The sequence below is a fragment of the Coturnix japonica genome, unplaced genomic scaffold (assembly GCF_054131305.1).
Source record: "Coturnix japonica strain WE unplaced genomic scaffold, WE-NBRP24 Scf229, whole genome shotgun sequence".
Lineage (NCBI taxonomy): Eukaryota > Metazoa > Chordata > Aves > Galliformes > Phasianidae > Coturnix > Coturnix japonica.
The window spans coordinates 1,099-22,266 of record NW_028189132.1 but is presented as its reverse complement, the minus strand read 5'-3'; the positions used below and the strand labels follow the sequence as shown (position 1 = coordinate 22,266).

At 56.9% G+C, this 21,168-nt stretch overlaps 2 long non-coding RNA genes across 7 annotated transcripts; both read right to left on the bottom strand.

Moving 5' to 3' along the window:
• Positions 1 to 45: 45 nt before the first annotated feature.
• LOC146750958 (uncharacterized) lies at positions 46 to 584 on the bottom strand. Its single transcript, XR_014942002.1, has 2 exons — positions 500 to 584; positions 46 to 149 (listed from the first exon to the last, which is right to left on the bottom strand). It is a non-coding gene; the product is annotated as an uncharacterized LOC146750958 (long non-coding RNA).
• Positions 585 to 11,579: 10,995 nt separating this feature from the next.
• LOC146750957 (uncharacterized) lies at positions 11,580 to 20,257 on the bottom strand. 6 transcript variants are annotated; one of them, XR_014942008.1, is made up of 5 exons: positions 20,100 to 20,257; positions 19,119 to 19,163; positions 13,256 to 15,489; positions 12,726 to 12,787; positions 11,580 to 12,641 (listed from the first exon to the last, which is right to left on the bottom strand). It is a non-coding gene; the product is annotated as an uncharacterized LOC146750957 (long non-coding RNA). The 6 variants fall into 6 exon arrangements; XR_014942004.1 differs by having other exon boundaries at positions 12,726 to 15,489; XR_014942006.1 differs by lacking the exon at positions 12,726 to 12,787 and having other exon boundaries at positions 12,788 to 15,489.
• Positions 20,258 to 21,168: the final 911 nt, after the last annotated feature.

Sequence of the window (21,168 nt, the reverse complement as noted above, 5' to 3'; positions counted from 1 at the left end):
GCTCTATGGGGCTCTATGGGTCTCTATGGGTCTCTATGGATCTCTATGGGGTCAAACTCATGGTGGAGATGGAGAAGAAACTGGAGCAGAACCAGCCCATAGACGACATGATCCCGGCCCAGAAGTAACCGGAACCGGATCGGAACCACCTTGATTCTATGGGGCTCTATGGGGTCTCTATGGGGCTCTATGGGGCTCTATGGGGTCTCTATGGGGAACCACCTGCCCCATTGATGAAGGGGGTGGGGATCCCAATACATGCTGTATGGCTGCAATAAACGGCATCTCTGTGGGTCTATGTGGGGTTTCTATGGGGTCTATGGGGTCTCTATGGGTCTCTATGGGTCTCTATGGGGTCCCTATGGGTCTCTATGGGGTCTCTATGGGGTCCCTGTGGGGCTCAATGGGGTCTTTATGGGGCTCTATGGGGTCTCTATGGGGTCTCTATGGGTCTCTGTGGGTCTCTATGGGGCTCTATGGGGTCTCTATGGGGAACCACCTGCCCCATTGATTAAAGGGGGTGGGGATCCCAATACATGCTGTATGGCTGCAATAAACGGCATCTCTGTGGGTCTCTGTGGGGTCTCTATGGGTCTCTATGGGGTCTCTATGGGGTCTATGGCTACTATGGGGTCTCTATGGGGTCTATGGGTCTCTATGGAGTCCCTGTGGGTCTCTATGGGGTCTCTATGGGGTCTCTATGGGTCTCTATGGGGTCTCTGTGGGTCTTTATGGGACTCTATGGGGTCTCTATGGTCCCATTCTGCACTATGAGGCTCATTGGGGTCTCTATGGGTCTCTATGGGGTCTCTATGGGGCTCTCTGTGTCTCTATGGGTCTCTATGGGTCTCTATGGGGTCTCTATGGGTCTCTATTGGTCTCTATGGGTCTCTATGGGTCTCTATGGGGCTCTATGGGGTCTCTATGGGGTCTCTATGGGTCTCTATGGGGTCTATGGGGCTCTATGGGGTCTACATGGGTCTCTATGGGGTTTCTATGGGGCTCTTTGGGGTCTCTATGGGGTCTCTATGGGGTCTCTATGGGTCTCTATGGGGTCTCTATAGGGCTCTATGGGGCTCTATGGGTCTCTATGGGTCTCTATGGGTCTCTATGGGGTCAAACTCATGGTGGAGATGGAGAAGAAACTGGAGCAGAACCAGCCCATAGACGACATGATCCCGGCCCAGAAGTAACCGGAACCGGATCGGAACCACCTGCCCCATTGATTAAAGGGGCTGGGGATCCCAATACATGCTGTATGGCTGCAATAAACGGCATCTCTGTGGGTCTATGTGGGGTTTCTATGGGGCTTTGTGGGGTCTATGGGGGCTCTATGGGGTCTATGGCCACTGTGGGGTCTCTATGGGGTCCCTGTGGGGCTCAATGGGGTCTCTATAGGGCTCTATGGGGTGTGTGCAGTCTATGGGGTCTCTATGGGGTCTGTGGGGTCCCATCGTCTCTATGGGGCTCTATGGGGTCTCTATGGTCCCATTCTGCACTATGAGGCTCTATGGGGTCTCTATGGGGGCTCTATGGGTCTCTCTGTGTCTCTATGGGTCTCTATGGGTCTCTATGGGGTCTCTATGGGTCTCTATGGGTCTCTATGTACCCATTCTGCTCTATGGGGTCTCTATGGGGTCTCAATGGGGCTCTATGGGGTCTCTATGGGGCTCTATGGGGTCTCTATGGGGTCTCTATGGGTCTCTATGGGGTCTATGGGGCTCTATGGGGTTTCTATGGGGCTCTTTGGGGTTCTATGGGGTCTCTATGGGGTCTCTATGGGTCTCTATGGGGGCTCTATGGGTCTCTCTGTGTCTCTATGGGACTCTATGGGGTCTCTATGGGGTCTCTATGGGTCTCTATGGGGTCTATGGGTCTCTATGGGGTCCCTGTGGGGCTCAATGGGGTCTTTATGGGGCCTCTATGGGGTCTCTATGGGGACTCTATGGGGTCCCTATGGGTCTCTATGGGTCTCTATGGGTCTCTATGGGTCTCTATGGGGTCTCTATGGGTCTCTATGGGGTCTCTATGGGGTCTCTATGGGTCTCTATGGGGTCTCTGGGTCTCTATGGGGTCTCTATGGGTCTCTATGGGTATCTATGGGGCTCTATGGGGTCTCTATGAGGTCTCTATGGGTCTCTATGGGGTCTCTATGGGTCTCTATGGGACTCTATGGGTCTCTACGGGGTCTCTATGGGTCTCTATGGGGTCTCTGGGTCTCTATGGGGTCTCTATGGGGCTCTATGGGTCTCTATGGGTCTCTATGGGGTGGAGATGGAGAAGAAACTGGAGCAGAACCAGCCCATAGACGACATGATCCCGGCCCAGAAGTAACCGGAACCACCCACCAGAACCGGATCGGAACCACCTTGATTCTATGGGGCTCTATGGGGTCTCTATGGGTCTCTATGGGTCTCTATGGGGCTCTATGGGGTCTCTATGGGTCTCTATGGGGCTCTATGGGGTCTCTATGGGTCTCTATGGGGTCTATGGGGCTCTATGGGGTCTCTATGGGGTCTATGGGTCTCTATGGGGTCTCTATGGGTCTCTATGGGGTCTCTATGGGGAACCACCTGCCCCATTGATGAAGGGGGTGGGGATCCCAATACATGCTGTATGGCTGCAATAAACAGAGTCTCTGTGGGTCTATGTGGGGTCTATGGAGTCTATGGGGTCTCTATGGGGTCTGTGGGGTCTCTATGGGGCTCTATGGGGTCTCTATGGGGTCTCTATTGGGCTCTATGGGGTCTGTGGGGTTTATGGGGTCTCTATGGGCCCCAGTGTTCTCCCTGGGTCTCTATGGGACTCTATGGAGTCTCTATGGGTCCCATTGTATTCTATGGGGTCTCTAGGGTCCCATTCTGCTCTATGGGTCTCTATGGGGTCTCTATGGGGCTCTATGGGGTCTCTATGGGTCTCTATGGGGTCCCTATGTGTCTCTATGGGGCCCTATGGGGTCTCTATGGGGTCTATGGGGTCTCTATGGGGCTCTATGGGTCCCATTCTGCACTATGAGTCTCTATGGGGTCTCTATGGGGCTCTATGGGGTCTCTATGGGTCTCTATGGGTCTCTATGGGGCTCTATGGGTCTTTATGGGGTCTCTATGGGGTCTCTATGGGTCTCTATGGGTCTCTATGGGACTCTATGGAGTCTCTATGGGGTCTATGGGTCTCTATGGGGTCCCTGTGGGGCTCAATGGGGTCTTTATGGGGTCTCTATGGGGAACCACCTGCCCCATTGATGAAGGGGGTGGGGATCCCAATACATGCTGTATGGCTGCAATAAACAGAGTCTCTGTGGGTCTATGTGGGGTTTGTGTGGGGTCTATGGGGTCTCTATGGGGTCTATGGCTACTATGGGGTCTCTATGGGTCTCTATGGGGTCTATGGGTCTCTGTGGGACTCTATGGGGTCTCTATGGGGCTCTGTGGGGTCTATGGCCACTATGGGGTCTCTATGGGGTCTATGGGTCTCTATGGGGTCCCTGTGGGGCTCAGTGGGGTCTCTATAGGGCTCTATGGGGTCTGTGGGGTTTATGGGGTCTCTATGGGCCCCAGTGTTCTCCTTGGGTCTCTATAGGTCTCTATGGGGTCTCTATGTACCCATTCTGCTCTATGGGGTCTCTATGGGGTCTCAATGGGGCTCTATGGGGTCTCTATGGGGCTCTATGGGTCTCTATGGGGTCTATGGGGCTCTATGGGGTCTACATGGGTCTCTATGGGGTTTCTATGGGGCTCTTTGGGGTTCTATGGGGTCTCTATGGGGTCTCTATGGGTCTCTATGGGGCTCTATGGGTCTCTCTGTGTCTCTATGGGTCTCTATGTGTCTCTATGGGGTCTCTATGGGTCTCTATTGGTCTCTATGGGTCTCTATGGGGTCTCTATGGATCTCTATGGGGTCAAACTCATGGTGGAGATGGAGAAGAAACTGGAGCAGAACCAGCCCATAGACGACATGATCCCGGCCCAGAAGTAACCGGAACCGGATCGGAACCACCTGCCCCATTGATTAAAGGGGGTGGGGATCCCAATACATGCTGTATGGCTGCAATAAACAGAGTCTCTGTGGGTCTATGTGGGGTTTCTATGGGGTCTATGGGGTCTCTATGGGGCTCTATGGGTCCCATTCTGCACTATGAGTCTCTATGGGGTCCCTGTGGGTCTCTATGGGACTCTATGGGTCTCTATGAGTCTCTATGGGTCTCTATGGGACTCTATGGGGTCTCTATGGGGTCCCTGTGGGGCTCAATGGGGTCTCTATGGGTCTCTATGGGGTCTCTATGGGGTCTATGGGTCTCTATGGGGTCCCTGTGGGGCTCAATGGGGTCTCTATAGGGCTCTATGGGACTCTATGGAGTCTCTATGGGTCCCATTGTATTCTATGGGGTCTCTACGGGTCCCATTCTGCTCTCTGGGTCTCTATGGGGTCCCTATGGGTCTCAGTCTGCTCTATGGGTCTCTATGGGGTCTCTATGGGGCTCTATGGGGTCTCTATGGGGCTCTAAGGGGTCCCTGTGGGTCTCTATGGGACTCTATGGGGTCTCTATGGGTCCCATTCTGCTCTATGGGTCTCTATGGGGTCTCTATGGGGTGTCTATGGGGTCTCTATGGGGTCTATGGGTCTCTATGGGGCTCTATGGGTCTCTATGGGGTGGAGATGGAGAAGAACCTGGAGCAGAACCAGCCCATAGACGACATGATCCCGGCCCAGAAGTAACCGGAACCACCCACCAGAACCGGATCGGAACCACCTTGATTCTATGGGGCTCTATGGGGTCTCTATGGGTCTCTATGGGGTCTCTATGGGTCTCTATGGGGTCTCTATGGGGTCTCTATGGGTCTCTATGGGGTCTCTATTGGTCTCTATGGGTCTCTATGGGGTCTATGGGTCTCTATGGGTCTCTATGGGGTCTCTATGGGGTCTCTATGGGTCTCTATGGGGTCTATGGGTCTCTACGGGGTCTCTATGGGTCTCTATGGGTCTCTATGGTGTCTATGGGGCTCTATGGGGTCTACATGGATCTCTATGGGGTCTCTATGGGGCTCTTTGGGGTTCTATGGGGTCTCTATTGGTCTCTATTGATCCCATTCTGCTCTGTGGGTCTCTATGGGGTCTCTATGGGTCTCTATGGGGAACCACCTGCCCCATTGATGAAGGGGGTGGGGATCCCAATACATGCTGTATGGCTGCAATAAACGGCATCTCTGTGGGTCTATGTGGGTCTCTGTGGGGTCTATGGGTCTCTATGGGGTCCCTGTGGGGCTCAATGGGGTCTCTATGGGTCTCTATGGGTCTCTATGGCCACTATGGGTCTCTATGGGGTCTCTATGGGTCTCTATGGGGCTCTTTGGGGCTCTATTGGTCTCTATGGGGTCTCTATGGGGCTCTATGGGGTCTCTATGGGTCTCTATGGGACTCTATGGGGTGTCTATGGCCCCATTCTGCCCTATGGGTTTCTCTGAGGTCTCTATGGGTCTCTATGGGGTCTCTATGGGTCTCTATGGGTCTCTATGGGGTCTATGGGGCTCTATGGGACTCTATGGGTCTCTATGGGTCGCTATGGGTCCCTATGGGGTCTCTGTGGGTCTCTATGGGTCTCTATGGGGTCTCTATGGGTCTCTATGGGGTCTATGGGGCTCTATGGGGTTTCTATGGGGCTCTTTGGGGTTCTATGGGGTCTCTATGGGGTCTCTATGGGTGTCTATGGGGTCTCTATGGGGTCTATGGGTCTCTACGGGGTCTCTGTGGGTCTCTATGGATCTCTATGGGGTCAAACTCATGGTGGAGATGGAGAAGAAACTGGAGCAGAACCAGCCCATAGACGACATGATCCCGGCCCAGAAGTAACCGGAACCGGATCGGAACCACCTGCCCCATTGATTAAAGGGGGTGGGGATCCCAATACATGCTGTATGGCTGCAATAAACAGAGTCTCTGTGGGTCTATGTGGGGTTTCTATGGGGTCTATGGGGTCTCTATGGGGCTCTATGGGTCCCATTCTGCACTATGAGTCTCTATGGGGTCCCTGTGGGTCTCTATGGGACTCTATGGGTCTCTATGAGTCTCTATGGGTCTCTATGGGACTCTATGGGGTCTCTATGGGGTCCCTGTGGGGCTCAATGGGGTCTCTATGGGTCTCTATGGGGTCTCTATGGGGTCTATGGGTCTCTATGGGGTCCCTGTGGGGCTCAATGGGGTCTCTATAGGGCTCTATGGGACTCTATGGAGTCTCTATGGGTCCCATTGTATTCTATGGGGTCTCTACGGGTCCCATTCTGCTCTCTGGGTCTCTATGGGGTCCCTATGGGTCTCAGTCTGCTCTATGGGTCTCTATGGGGTCTCTATGGGGCTCTATGGGGTCTCTATGGGGCTCTAAGGGGTCCCTGTGGGTCTCTATGGGACTCTATGGGGTCTCTATGGGTCCCATTCTGCTCTATGGGTCTCTATGGGGTCTCTATGGGGTGTCTATGGGGTCTCTATGGGGTCTATGGGTCTCTATGGGGCTCTATGGGTCTCTATGGGGTGGAGATGGAGAAGAACCTGGAGCAGAACCAGCCCATAGACGACATGATCCCGGCCCAGAAGTAACCGGAACCACCCACCAGAACCGGATCGGAACCACCTTGATTCTATGGGGCTCTATGGGGTCTCTATGGGTCTCTATGGGGTCTCTATGGGTCTCTATGGGGTCTCTATGGGGTCTCTATGGGTCTCTATGGGGTCTCTATTGGTCTCTATGGGTCTCTATGGGGTCTATGGGTCTCTATGGGTCTCTATGGGGTCTCTATGGGGTCTCTATGGGTCTCTATGGGGTCTATGGGTCTCTACGGGGTCTCTATGGGTCTCTATGGGTCTCTATGGTGTCTATGGGGCTCTATGGGGTCTACATGGATCTCTATGGGGTCTCTATGGGGCTCTTTGGGGTTCTATGGGGTCTCTATTGGTCTCTATTGATCCCATTCTGCTCTGTGGGTCTCTATGGGGTCTCTATGGGTCTCTATGGGGTCTATGGGGCTCTATGGGGTCTACATGGGTCTCTATGGGGTCTCTATGGGTCTCTATGGGGTCTCTATGGGTCTCTATGGGTCTCTATGGGTCTCTATGGGTCTCTATGGGGTCTCTATGGGTCTCTATGGGGAACCACCTGCCCCATTGATGAAGGGGGTGGGGATCCCAATACATGCTGTATGGCTGCAATAAACGGCATCTCTGTGGGTCTATGTGGGGTTTCTATGGGGTCTATGGGGTCTCTATGGGTCTCTATGGGTCTCTATGGGTCTCTATGGGACTCTATGGGGTCCCTGTGGGGCTCTATGGGGTCTCTATGGGGTCTATGGGACTCTATGGAGTCTCTATGGGATTCATTGTATTCTATGGGTCTCTATGGGAACCATTCTGCTCTCTGGGTCTCTATGGGGTCCCTATGGGTCTCGGTCTGCTTTATGGGTCTCTATGGGGCTCTATGGGGTCTCTATGGGGTCTCTATTGGTCTCTATTGGTCCCATTCTGCTCTGTGGGTCTCTATGGGGTCTCTATGGGTCTCTATGGGGTCTCTATGGGGTCTATGGGTCTCTATGGAGTCCCTGTGGGTCTCTATGGGACTCTATGGAGTCTCTATGGTCCCATTCTGCACTATGGGGTCTCTATGGGTCTCTATGTGGTCTCTATGGGTCTCTATGGGGTCTCTATGGGTCTCTATGGGTCTCTATGGGTCTCTCTGTGTCTCTATGGGTCTCTATGGGTCTCTATGGGTCTCTATGGGTCTCTCTGTGTCTCTATGGGTCTCTATGGGTCTCTATGGGGCTCTATGGGGCTCTATGGGGTCTCTATGGGTCTCTATGGGGTCTCTATGGGGTCTCTATGGGTCTCTATGGGTCTCTATGGGTCTCTATGGGGTCTCTATGGGGCACTATGGGTCTCTATGGGGTCTCTATGGGTCTCTATGGGGTCTCTATGGGGTGTCTATGGGGTCTCTATGGGGTCTATGGGTCTCTACGGGGTCTCTGTGGGTCTCTATGGGTCTCTATGGGGTCAAACTCATGGTGGAGATGGAGAAGAAACTGGAGCAGAACCAGCCCATAGACGACATGATCCCGGCCCAGAAGTAACCGGAACCGGATCGGAACCACCTGCCCCATTGATTAAAGGGGGTGGGGATCCCAATACATGCTGTATGGCTGCAATAAACAGAGTCTCTGTGGGTCTATGTGTAGTCTATGGAGACTATGGGGTCTCTATGGGTCTCTATGGGGTCTATGGGGTCTCTATGGGGTCTATGGCCACTATGGGGTCTCTATGGGGTCTATGGGTCTCTATGGGGTCCCTGTGGGGCTCTATGGGGTCTCTATGGGGCTCTATAGGGTCTGTGGGGTTTATGGGGTCTCTATGGGCCCCAGTGTTCTCCTTGGGTCTCTATGGGACTCTCTGGAGTCTCTATGGGTCCCACTGTATTCTATGGGGTCTCTACGGGTCCCATTCTGCTCTCTGGGTCTCTATGGGGTCCCTATGGGTCTCAGTCTGCTCTATGGGTCTCTATGGGGTCTCTATGGGGCTCTATGGGGTCTCTATGGGGCTCTAAGGGGTCCCTGTGGGTCTCTATGGGACTCTATGGGGTCTCTATGGTCCCATTCTGCTCTATGGGTCTCTATGGGGTCTCTATGGGGTCTCTATGGGTCTCTATGGGGTCTATGGGGCTCTATGGGGTCTCTATGGGTCTCTATGGGGTCTCTATGGGTCTCTATGGGGTCTCTATGGGTCTCTATGGGGCTCTATGGGGTGGAGATGGAGAAGAAACTGGAGCAGAACCAGCCCATAGACGACATGATCCCGGCCCAGAAGTAACCGGAACCGGATCGGAACCACCTGCCCCATTGATTAAAGGGGGTGGGGATCCCAATACATGCTGTATGGCTGCAATAAACGGCATCTCTGTGGGTCTATGTGGGTCTCTGTGGGGTCTATGGGGTCTCTATGGGGTCTATGGCTACTATGGGGTCTCTATGGGGTCTATGGGTCTCTATGGAGTCCCTGTGGGTCTCTATGGGACTCTATGGAGTCTCTATGGTCCCATTCTGCACTATGGGGTCTCTATGGGTCTCTATGGGGTCTCTATGGGGCTCTATGGGGTCTATGTGTCTCTACGGTGTCTCTGTGGGTCTCTATGGGACTCTATGGGGTCTCTATGGGTCCCATTGTTTCCCCTGGGTCTCTATGGGACTCTATGGAGTCTCTATGGGATTCATTGTATTCTATGGGTCTCTATGGGAACCATTCTGCTCTATGGGTCTCTATGGGTCTCTATGGGGTCTCTATGGGGCTCTATGGGGTCTCTATGGGGCTCTATGGGGCTCTATGGGTCTCTATGGGGTCTCTGTGGTTCTCTATGGGGTGTCTACCGGGTCTCTATCGGACTCTATGTGGCTCTATGGGGCTCTATGGGGTCTCTGTGGGTCCCATTGTTCTCCTTGGGTCTCTATGGGACTCTATGGGTCTCTATGGGGTCCCTGTGTGTCTCTATGTGGCTTTATGGGGTTCTATTGGGTCTCTATGGGGTCTCTATGGGTCCCAATGTTCTCCTTGACTCTCTATGGGACTCTATGGGGTCTATGGGTCTCTATGGGGTCTCTATGGGTCCCAATGTACTCTTAGGTTCTCTATGGGGCTCAGTGGGGCTCTGTGGGGTCCCATATTGCCCCCCACTGTCCCCATTATCCCCATCGTCCTCCATTATCCCCATTATCCCCATCGTCCTCCATTGTCCCCATTATCCCCATTATCCCCATTATCCCATTATCCCCATTGTCCCCATTATCCCCATTATCCCCATTATCCCCATTATCCCCATTGTCCCCATTACCCCCATTGTCCCATTATCCCCATTATCCCCATTATCCCCATTGTCCCCATTATCCCCATTGTCCCCATTATCCCCATTATCCCCATTACCCCCATTATCCCCATTATCCCCATTATCCCCATTGTCCCCATTATCCCCATTGTTCCCATTATCCCCATTATCCCCATTATCCCCATTATCCCCATTATCCCCTATTGTCCCCATTGTCCCATTATCCCCATTATCCCCATTATCCCCATTGTCCCCATTATCCCCTATTGTCCCCATTGTCACATTATCCCCATTATCCCCATTATCCCCATTATCCCCATTGTCCCTATTGTTCCCATTATCCCCATTATCCCCATTGTCCCTATTGTTCCCATTATCCCCATTATCCCCATTATCCCATTGTCCCCATTATCCCCATTATCCCCATTATCCCCTATTATCCCCATTTACCCCATTATCCCCTATTGTCCCCATTGTCCCATTATCTCCATTGTAGGGTTCTCCTACGTTTATTGTGGGTCACAGAATTGGGTCGGAATAACTTAAAAATGGGGGGGGGGGGTCGGGGGGCGTATTTACATTATGGGGGGGGGGGGGGGGGACAGAAAGACACGGGGACAATATGGCGGCGTGGGGACAGCAGGGGGGGGGGGGGCGACCCCATAGAGTTGTGACCCCCCCCCCACCCCATTAAAGTGCTGACGACCCCTTTGGGGTGGGGGGGCTGCAGGGTGGGGGGCTCAGTGTCACCCTGACCCCAAAGTGGGGGTCCCCATTCCATTATGGGGGTCTCAGTGTCACCCTGACCCCAAAGTGGGGGTCCCCATTCCATTATGGGGGTCTCAGTGCCACCCTGACCCCAAAGTGGGGGTCCCCATTCCATTATGGGGGTCTCAGTGTTACCCTGACCCCAAGATGGGGGTCCCCATTCCATTATGGGGGGCTCGGTATAACCCTGACCCCAAAGTGGGGGTCTCAGTCCCATGGGGTCCCAATATGGGGGTCTCAACTCCAAGATGGGGGTCATTATGGGGGTCCCGATGTCACCCTGACCCCAAGTTGGGGGTCCCCATTCCATTATGGGGGTCTCAGTGTCACCCTGACCCCAATATGGGGGTCTCAACTCCAAGATGGGGGTCATTATGGGGGTCTCAGTGCCACCCTGACCCCAAAGTGGGGGTCCCCATTCCATTATGGGGGTCTCAGTGCCACCCTGACCCCAAAGTGGGGGTCCCCATCCCATTATGGGGGTCTCAGTGTCACCCTGACCCCAAAGTGGGGGTCCCCATTCCATTATGGGGGGCTCAGTGTCACCCTGACCCCAAAGTGGGGGTCCCAATGCCTCGATGGGGGTCTCGGTGTCACCCTGACCCCAATTTGGGGGTCTCAACTCCAAGATGGGGGTCATTATGGGGGTCTCAGTGTCACCAAAGTGGGGGTCCCCATTCCATTATGGGGGGCCTTGGTGTCACCCTGACCCCAAAGTGGGGGTCTCAGTCCTATGGTGTCCCCAGGCTGGGGGTCCCAACATCACCACGACCCCATGGTGGGGGTCCCCATTCCATTATGGGGGGCTCGGTGTCACCCTGACCCCAAAGTGGGGGTCCCCATTCCATTATGGGGGTCTCAGTGCCACCCTGACCCCAAAGTGGGGGTCCCCATTCCATTATGGGGGTCTCAGTGTCACCCTGACCCCAATATGGGGGTCTCAACTCCAAGATGGGGGGCCTTGGTGTCACCCTGACCCCAAAGTGGGGGTCCCCATTCCATTATGGGGGTCTCAGTGTCACCCTGACCCCAAAGTGGGGGTCCCCATTCCATTATGGGGGTCTCAGTGCCACCCTGACCCCAAGATGGGGGTCATTTTGGGGGTCTCAGTGTTACCCTGACCCCAAGATGGGGGTCCCCATCCCATTATGGGGGGCTCAGTGTCACCCTGACCCCACAGTGGGGGTCCCAGCCCTATGGTGTCCCCACGATGGGGGTCCCAACATCACCCTGACCCCAAAGTGGGGGTCCCAGCCCTATGGTGTCCCCACGATGGGGGTCCCAACATGACCACGACCCCATGGTGGGGGTCCCTATTCCATTATGGGGGTCTCAGCGCCACCCTGACCCCAATGTGGGGGTCCCAGTCCCTTGGTGCCCCCAAGATGGGGGTCCCAAAGCCATCATGCCCCCAAGGTGGGGGTCCTGGTCCTATGGTGTCCCCAAGATGGGGGTCCCCATTCCATTATGGGGGTCTCGGTGTCACCCTGACCCCATGGGGGGGGTCCCGGGTCCTGTAGTGTCCCCAATGTAGGGGGTCTCGGTGTCACCATGTCCCCAAATGGGGGGTCCCAAGTCCACGATGGGGGTCCCAGTCCCACGGTGTCCCCAAGGTGGGGGTCTCAATGTCACCATCACCCCAAGATGGGGGTCCCCCAATGAGGGTGGGGGTCTCAGTGTCACCATGTCCCCAAATGGGGGGTCCCAAGTCCACGATGGGGGTCCCAGACCCACGGTGTCCCCAAGGTGGGGGTCTCAGCTCCACACTAAGGGGTCTCAGTGTCACCATGTCCCCAAATGGGGGGTCCCAAGTCCAGGATGTGGGTCACGTTGTCCCCATGACGGGGGTCCCGACTCCATGATGGGGTCCTCGGTGTCACCCTGAGCCCAGGGTGGGGGTCCCGGTCCCGTGCTGAGCCCAGGATGGGGGTCTCGGTGTCACCACATCCCCAGGGTTGGGGTCTTTACTCCATGGTGGCCCCAAGTTGGGGGGTCTTGGCTCCAGGATGGGGGTCTTGGGGGTCACCTTGTCCCCAAGGGGAGGGGTCCCAACGTCACCATGTCCCCATGATGGGGGTCCCAGGTCCAGGATGGGGGTCTTGGGGGTCACTTTGTCCCCAAGATGGGGGTCCCGGTCCCATGGTGTCCTCAGGATGGGGGTCCCAACGTCACCTTGTCCCCATGATGGGGGTCTCAGCTCCATGATGGGGGTCTTGGTGTCACTGTATACCCAAGGGGGGGGTCTCAACTCCACGATGGGGGTCCCAACGTCACCATGTCCCCATAAATGGGGGTCCCAGGTCCACAATGGGGGTCTTGGTATCACCTTGACCCCAAGTGGGGGGTCCCAGCTCCAGGATGGGGGTCCCAAAGTCACCTTGTCCCCATAATGGGGGTCCCAACCCCAAGATGGGGGTCCCAACATCACCATATCCCCATGATGGGGGTCCCAGCTCCAGGATGGGGGTCCCACCTTCAGAAAGGGGGGTCCCAGGTCCAGGATGGGGGTCTTGGGGGTCACCTTGTCCCCAAGATGGGGGTCCCGGTCCCATGGCGTCATCAGGATGGGGGTCCCAACGTCACCATGTCCCCAATGGGGTGGGGGGGGTCTCAACTCCAGGATGGGGGTCCCAATGTCACCATGTCCCCATGATGGGGGTCCCAGCTCCATGATGGGGGTCTTGGTGTCACCTTGTCCCCAAGGGGGGGGGGGTCTCAACCCCAAGATTGGGGTCCCAACGTCACCATGTCCCCATGATGGGGGTCCCAGCTCCAGGATGGGGGTCCCATTATCAGAATGGGGGGTCCCAGGTCCAGGATGGGGGTCTTGGTGTCACCTTATCCCCAAGGGGGGGGTCCCAACCCCAAGATTGGGGTCCCAATGTTACCATGTCCCCAGAATGGGGGTCCCAATGTCGCCATAATGGGGGTCCCACCTCCAGGATGGGGGTCCCAAAGTCACCATGTCCCCAAGATGGGGGTCCCAACCCCAAGATTGGGGTCCAAATGTTACCATGTCCCTATGGTGGGGGTCCCAATGTCCCCATAATGGGGGTCCCAGCTCTTTGATAGGGGTCTTGGTGTCACCTTATCCCCAAGGGGAGGGGGGGTCCCAACCCCAAGATGGGGGTCCCACCTTCAGAATGGGGGTCCCATGGGGGTCCCAACCCCAAGATGGGGGTCCCAACATCACCATGTCCCCATAATGGGGGGGTCCCAACCCCAAGATGGGGGTCCCACCTTCAGAATGGGGGTCCCATGGGGGTCCCAACCCCAAGATGGGGGTCCCACCTTCAGAATGGGGGTCCCATGGGGGTCCCAACCCCAAGATGGGGGTCCCACCTTCAGAATAGGGGTCCCATGGGGGTCCCAACCCCAAGATGGGGGTCCCACCTTCAGAATGGGGGTCCCATGGGGGTCCCAACCCCAAGATGGGGGTCCCACCTTCAGAATGGGGGTCCCATGGGGGTCCCAACCCCAAGATGGGGGTCCCACCTTCAGAATAGGGGTCCCATGGGGGTCCCAACCCCAAGATGGGGGTCCCACCTTCAGAATGGGGGTCCCATGGGGGTCCCAACCCCAAGATGGGGGTCCCACCTTCAGAATGGGGGTCCCATGGGGGTCCCAACCCCAAGATGGGGGTCCCACCTTCAGAATGGGGGTCCCATGGGGGTCCCAACCCCAAGATGGGGGTCCCAACCCCAAGATGGGGGTCCCAACATCACCATGTCCCTATGGTGGGGGTCCCAATGTCCCCATAATGGGGGTCCCAGCTCCTTTATAGGGGTCTTGGTGTCACCTTATCCCCAAGGGGAGGGGGGGTCCCAACCCCAAGATGGGGGTCCCACCTTCAGAATGGGGGTCCCATGGGGGTCCCAACCCCAAGATGGGGGTCCCACATTCAGAATGGGGGTCCCATGGGGGTCCCAACCCCAAGATGGGGGTCCCACCTTCAGAATGGGGGTCCCATGGGGGTCCCAACCCCAAGATGGGGGTCCCAACATCACCATGTCCCTATGGTGGGGGTCCCAATGTCCTCATAATGGGGGTCCCAGCTCCTTGATAGGGGTCTTGGTGTCACCTTATCCCCAAGGGGAGGGGGGGTCCCAACCCCAAGATGGGGGTCCCACCTTCAGAATAGGGGTCCCATGGGGGTCCCAACCCCAAGATGGGGGTCCCAATGTCACCATGTCCCCATAATAGGGGGGTCCCAACCCCAAGACGGGGGTCCCACCTTCAGAATGGGGGTCCCATGGGGGTCCCAACCCCAAGATGGGGGTCCCAATGTCACCATGTCCCCATAATGGGGGGGTCCCAACCCCAAGATGGGGGTCCCACCTTCAGAATGGGGGTCCCATGGGGGTCCCAACCCCAAGATGGGGGTCCCACCTTCAGAATGGGGGTCCCATGGGGGTCCCAACCCCAAGATGGGGGTCCCACCTTCAGAATGGGGGTCCCATGGGAGTCCCAACCCCAAGATGGGGGTCCCACCTTCAGAATGGGGGTCCCATGGGGGTCCCAACCCCAACATGGGGGTCCCAACACCCCCACAGTGTTGGGGGGGGTGGGTTGAAGGGGTTAATGTGAGGGGGGGGGGTTGTTCTGTCCCATGTCCCACTGTCCCCACATCAAGGCGCTGCTCCCAGCCCCACGGAGCCCCCCCAGGTTTTGGGGGGGGGTCCCAATATGAGGGGGCTGAGGTGGAAGGGGGGGGGGGGTGAAGGGTTTTGGGGTGGGGGTCCCGGCTCAGAACGGTCAGCAGCGCCTGGGGGGGGGGGGGTTGGGGGGTCGTGTCCCCCCCACCCCATGTCACACGCCGGGGACGTCGGGGCAGCCGGGGGGGGGCTTCCGTTTGATGCCCAGGTAGATGGCAACTGTGGGGGGGGGGAAGAAAAGGGAGGGGGTTAATAGGGGAGAATGGGGGGGTATGGGGTGGGATTTGGGGTGGGTATGGGGGTCTATGGGGCAGATATGGGGGCTATGGGGCACTAGGAAGGTTGTGGGGTGGGATTTGGGGGGGCTATGGGGCAGATATGGGGGCTATGGGGCAACTAAAGGAGACTGGGGTGGGATTTGGGGTGGTTATGGGGGTCTATGGGGCACCAGGAAGGTTGTGGGGTGGGATTTGGGCTGGGTATGGGGGGATATGGGGCAATTATGGGGCAGATATGGGGGCTATGGGGCAACTAAAGGAGACTGGGGTGGGATTTGGGGTGGTTATGGGGGTCTATGGGGCACCAAGAAGGTTGTGGGGTGGGATTTGGGCTGGGTATGGGGCAGATATGGGGGCTATAGGGCACCAGGAAGGGTGTGGGGTGGGATTTGGGGTGGCTATGGGGCAGATATGGAGGCTATGGGGCACCAGGAAGGTTGTGGGGTGGGATTTGGGGGGGCTATGGGGCAGATATGGGGGCTATGGGGCACTAGGAAGGTTGTGGGGTGGGATTTGGTGTGGGTATGGGGCAGATATGGGGGCTATGGGGCAACTAAAGGAGACTGGGGTGGGATTTGGGGTGGTTATGGGGGGCTATGGGGCACCAGGAAGGTTGTGGGGTGGGATTTGGGGTGGGTATGGGGCAGATATGGGGGCTGTGGGGCACCAGGAAGGTTGTGGGGTGGGATTTGGGGTGGGTATGGGGCAGATATGGGGGCTATGGGGCTCCAAGAAGGGTGTAGGGTGGGATGTGGGGGGCTATGGGGCACTAGGAAGGTTGTGGGGTGGGATTTGGGGTGGGTATGGGGCAGATATGGGGGCTGTGGGGCACCAGGAAGGGTGTGGGGTGGGATTTGGGGGGCTATGGGGCAGATATGGGGGCTATGGGGCACCAGGAAGGGTGTAGGGTGGGATATGGGGTGGTTATGGGGGGCTATGGGGCACTAGGAAGGGTGTGGGGTGGGATTTGGGGTGGTTATGGGGGGATGTGGGGCAATTATGGGGCAGATATGGGGGCTATGGGGCAACTAAAGGACCCTGGGGTGGGATTTGGGTTGGTTATGGGGGCTATGGGGCACCAGGAAGGTTGTGGGGTGGGATTTAGGGGGGGCTATGGGGCAGATATGGGGGCTATGGGGCACCAGGAAGGGTGTGGGGTGGGATTTGGGTTGGTTATGGGGCAGATATGGGGGCTATGGGGCTCCAAGAAGGGTGTAGGGTGGGATGTGGTGGGCTATGGGGCACTAGGAAGGGTGTGGGGTGGGATTTGGGGTGGGTATGGGGGGATATGGGGCAATTATGGGGCAGATATGGGGGCTATGGGGCAACTAAAGGAGATGGGTGGGATTTGGGGTGGTTATGGGGGTCTATGAGGCACTAGGAAGGTTGTGGGGTGGGATTTGGGGTGGTTATGGGGCAGATATGGGGGCTATGGGGCACCAGGAAGGGTGTGGGGGGGGAATTTGGGGGGGCTATGGGGCAGATATGGGGGGCTATGGGGCAACTAAAGGAGACTGGGGTGGGATTTGGGGTGGTTATGGGGGGCTATGGGGCACCAGGAAGGGTGTGGGGTGGGATTTGGGGTGGGTATGGGGCAGATATGGGGGCTATGGGGCAACTAAAGGACACTGGGGTGGGATTTGGGGTGGTTGTGGGGGGCTATGAGGCAGATATGGGGGCTATGGGGCACCAGGAAGGGTGTGGGGGGGGAATTTGGGGGGGCTATGGGGCAGATATGGGGGCTATGGGACAACTAAAGGAGACTGGGGTGGGATTTGGGGTGGTTATGGGGGGCTATGGGGCACCAGGAAGGTTGTGGGGTGGGATTTGGGGTGGGTATGGGGCAGATATAGGGGCTATGGGGCACCAGGAAGGGTGTGGGGTGGGATTTGGGTTGGTTATGGGGCAGATATGGGGGCTATGGGGCTCCAAGAAGGGTGTAGGGTGGGATGTGGGGGGCTATGGGGCACTAGGAAGGGTGTGGGGTGGGATTTGGGGTGGTTATGGGGGGATGTGGGGCAATTATGGGGCAGATATGGTGGCTATGGGGCAACTAAAGGAGATGGGTGGGATTTGGGGTGGTTATGGGGGTCTATGGGGCACCAGGAAGGTTGTGGGGTGGGATTTGGGGTGGTTATGGGGGCAGATGTTGGGGCTATGGGGCCACTGAAGGAGACTGGGGTGGGATTTGGGGTAGTTATGGGGGGCTATGGGGCACCAAGAAGGTTGTGGGGTGGGATTTGGGGGGGCTATGGGGCACTAGGAAGGGTGTGGGGTGGGATCTGGGGTGGTTATGGGGGGATGCGGGGCAATTATTGGGCAGATATGGGGGCTATGGGGCAACTAAAGGAGACTGGGGTGGGATTTGGGGTGGTTATGGGAGGCTATGGGGCACCAGGAAGGGTGTGGGGTGGGATTTAGGGGGGGCTATGGGGCAGATATGGGGGCTATGGGGCAACTAAAGGAGACTGGGGTGGGTTTTGGGGTGGTAATGGGGGGCTATGGGGCACCAGGAAGGGTGTGGGGTGGGATTTGGGGTGGTCTATGGGGCAGCTATAGGGCCTATGGGGCTGCTATGGGGTATCAATGGGGCAGCTATGGGGTGTCTATAGGGCATCTATGGGGCAGCTATGGGGTGTCTATAGGGCATCTATGGGGCAGCTATAGGGTATCTATGGGGCAGCTATGTGGTATCAATGGGGCAGCTATGGTGTATCAATGGGGCAGCTATGGGGTATCAATGGGGCAGCTATGGGGTATCAATGGGGCTGCTATAGGGTATCAATGGGGCTGCTATGGGGTATCAATGGGGCAGCTATGGGGCGTCTATAGGGCATCTATGGGGTATCAATGGGGCAGCTATGGGGCGTCTATAGGGCATCTATGGGGCAGCTATGGGGTGTCTATGGGGCAGCTGTGGGGTGTCTATGGGGCTGCTATGGGGTATCAATGGAGCAGCTATGGGTTATCAATGGGGCTGCTATGGGGTATCAATGGGGCAGCTATGGGGCAGCTATAGGGCAGCTATGGGGCATCAATGGGGCAGCTATAGGGAATCAATGGGGCAGCTATGGGGTATCAATGGGGTAGCTATAGGGCGTCTATAGGGCATATATGGGGCAGCTATAGGGTATCAATGGGGCAGCTATGGGGTGTCTATAGGGCAGCTATTGGGTATCAATGGGGCAGCTATTGGGCATCAATGGGGCAGCTATAGGGTATCAATGGGGCAGCTATAGGGCAGCTATGGGGCAGCTATGGGGTATCAATGGGGCAGCTATGGTGTATCAATGGGGCTGCTATAGGGTATCAATGGGGCAGCTATGGGGCAGCTATGGGGAATCAATGGGGCAGCTATGGGGTATCAATGGGGCAGCTATGGGGTGTCTATAGGGCATCTATGGGGTGTCTATGGGGCGTCTATAGGGCATCTATGGGGCAGCTATGGGGTGTCTATGGGGCTGCTATGGGGCAGCTATGGGGCAGCTATGGGGCAGCTATGGGGCAGCTACGGGGTATCAATGGGGCTGCTATAGGGCATCTATGGGGTATCTATGGGGCAGGACCCACCTTGTGAGCGCAGATCCCCCGATTCTCTCAGGTTCGTCTGCGACCCTGATAAGGGGGGGGGGGTCAGTCTGTTCCCATCCCCCCCCCCCCCCAAAATCCCCCCCAGCCCCACAACTGGGGGGCAGCAGCTTTGACCCCATTGTCCCCATTGTCCCCATTGTCCCTATTATCCCCATTGATCCCATTGATCCCATTGTCCCATTGTCCCCCATTGTTCCCATTGTTCCCATTGACCCCATTATCCCCATTGTCCCCATTATCCCCATTATCCCCATTGTCCCCATTATCCCAATTATCCCCATTGTCCCATTGTCCCCATTATCCCCATTGTCCCCATTATCCCCATTATCCCCATTGTTCCCATTGTCCCCATTATCCCCATTGTCCCATTATCCCCATTATCCCATTATCCCCATTATCCCCATTGTCCCCATTGTTTCCCATTATCCGCATTATCCCCATTGTTCCCCTATTGTTTCCCATTGTCCCCATTGTCCCCATTGTTTCCCATTGTCCCCATTGTCCCATTGTCCCCATTGTCCCCATTATCCCCATTATCCCATTATCCCCATTGTCCCCATTGTCCCCATTATCCCCATTATCCCCATTATCCCCATTATCCCCATTGTCCCCATTATCCCCATTATCCCCATTGTCCCCTATTGTTCCCATTATCCCCATTGTCCCCATTGTCCCATTGTCCCCATTGTTTCCCATTATCCCCATTGTCCCATTGTCCCCATTGTTTCCCATTATCCCCATTGTCCCACTGTCCCCATTGTTCCCATTATCCCCATTATCCCCATTGTTCCCCCATTATCCCCATTACCCCCATTATCCCCATTGTCCCCATTGTTCCCCATTATCCCCATTATCCCCATTATCCCCATTGTCCCCATTGTCCCCATTATCCCCATTATCCCATTGTCCCCATTGTTCCCATTGTTCCCTATTGTTCCCATTGTTCCCACAGTCTCTCACTGATTTTGGCTCCCGCGGTCGCTGTGTTTCCCATCACGCAGCGGTTGGAGCTCGGCCGCTTCGAGGGGTCCAGGGTCACCCTGGGGGGGGGGGGGGGACAATGTGTTAATGGGGGGGGGGGGCGGCAATGGGGGGGGGTGGGAGAATTGGGGGGGGGGAGAAATGGGGGGGGATGGCAATGGGGGGGATAGGGATGGGGGGGGGTAATGGGGGGATAGGGATGAGGGATGGGGGGGGGAGAGAAATGGGGGGGGGACAGCAATGGGGGGGATAGGGATGGGGGGGGGATGGTAATGGGGGGGGGAAATGGGGGGGGCAGATGGCAATGGGGGGAATAGTGATGGGGGGGGCAATGGGGGGATAGGGATGAGGGATGGGGGGGGATGGTAATGGGGGGGGACAGAGAAATGGGGGGGGGCAGATGGCAATGGGGGGGATAGGGATGGGGGGGGAGAGAAATGGGGGGGGGCAATGGGAGGGATAGGGATGGGGGGGGTAGTAATGGGGGGGGACAGAGAAATGGGGGGGGGCAGATGGCAATGGGGGGGATGGTAATGGGGGGGGGAAATGGAGGGGGGGGATGGCAATGGGGGAGATAGGAATGTGGGGGGGGCAATGGGGGGGATAGGGATGAGGGATGGGGGGGGGTTGATGGCAATGGGGGGGGACAGAGAAATGGGGGGGGGGATGGCAATGGGGGGGATAGGGATGAGGGATGGGGGGGGATGGGAATGGGGGGGGAGAGAAATGGGGGGGGGCAGCAATGGGGGGTATAGGGATGGGGGGGGGCAATGGGGGTGGGAGAGAAATGGGGGGGGGGTTGATGGCAATGGGGGGGGAGAGAAAATGGGGGGATGGCAATGGGGGGATAGGGGTGGGTGGGCAATGGGGGGATAGGGATGAGGGATGGGGGGGTTGATGGCAATGGGGGGGACAGAGAAATGGGGGGGGGGGGAGAGAAATGGGGGGGGATGGCAATGGGGGGGATAGGGATGGAGGGATGGGGGGGGATGGTAATGGGGGGGAGAGAAATGGGGGGGGCAATGGGGGGATAGGGATGAGGGATGGG